General features: G+C 41.4%; 1 pseudogene; it reads right to left on the minus strand.

Moving 5' to 3' along the window:
- Positions 1-442: 442 nt before the first annotated feature.
- LOC145401876 (5S ribosomal RNA) lies at positions 443-561 on the minus strand (annotated as a pseudogene).
- Between the last annotated feature and the right edge of the window lie 783 nt (positions 562-1,344).

A 1,344-nucleotide genomic window follows, 5' to 3' on the forward strand; every position in this document is an offset into this window, starting at 1 on the left:
TTACGTCGCATTCTTCACCATTCTTCTTAGACTGTTTTACTACAAGCATTCTTTCCGGAATACTAAACCATCATCAGCATGAGCATCAACCACTCCCACAATTTCATCTCTTCAGTTTACAATCCTCATGAGAATAAATGATTTTCATAAATAATCTCTTAACCACTTCACTCCAGTGATTTGTTACTGCTTCCGTCAAACGATTTTTGTAAACTGTGAACAGATTTTTCGACCTGGAAGAGTTGCCTATAGCTTTCAGTAACCTTTCCGCTGCAAAACGTCTGTTAAAAGTTAAATAAAATTGGTCGGTGGTTAGTGCTGTAAATCCATCCATCCATTGCCAGACGCCATGTATCCCAAACGGGGTGGTCAAGGGCTTAGAGTTAATTGTTTTACAGGGAGGGGCACTAATCCTCCACCAACCCCACTTGACACGTAGGGATGCCAACAGCATCTGGTGTTCCCAGGCGGTCACCCATCCAAGTACTAACCAGACCCAACGTTGCTTAACTTCGCTGATCGGACGGGAAGCGGTGTACTCAACGTAGCATGGTTAGTACTGTAAATCGACAGCCAAAAATCGATTAATATCGGTATCAGTATTGGTAGGGAAAATTTTTCCGATAATCGGATTCGAATCGTGATCGGCTGAGATACGATGAAAAATACATAAATGCTTGTTTTACCTAATGAGCCTAGACTGTAGCACTAATATCTCTACCACTGTAGATGTGAACTAGCGATGAAATGATTATGTTTCAGAGATACGGTCGTACTCCACACCGTAATGACTTTTAAATGATAAAATGCTTGACCTAAAACATACGAAATATCTAAATCATACTATTATAACACTTGTTAGAATGACGATTTGCACAAATACCTAGAAAACGGTCTTCTGTCAAGAAGCAGTGGCAGACTTGTATGAACATGCGAGGGTCACACACACACACACACACACACACACACACACACACACACACACACACACACACACACACACACACACTTGCAGACCTTGTATGTATAGCGTAGTAATGAAGAAGCCTTGGAAAGATCTATATGTAAATTTCTCCACCAAGTATTGTTTCACTGTTTATGCTGAGCTTCTACAAATTGCCAAATGTCGTTCATCCCATGTCCCAGAGTCACTGTCCTCTCATTGCCACAATATGCAGCAAATAACTTCTTATTTAGACTCCAGTGAGAAAACTGACTATTACGACTAGATAGAGAATACAATAACAAATAGGTGCGGCCATTTCGCGCTTATTTCACCAGCGAGTGTACACTGTGTATGTACATAAACCCACACGGTCATCCCACACAGATTCGCGGTCCAGC

This window comes from Coenobita brevimanus, chromosome 56 (genome assembly GCF_032717465.1).
Source record: "Coenobita brevimanus isolate Jiangsu-jjx chromosome 56, ASM3271746v2, whole genome shotgun sequence".
Classification (NCBI taxonomy): Eukaryota; Metazoa; Arthropoda; class Malacostraca; order Decapoda; family Coenobitidae; genus Coenobita; species Coenobita brevimanus.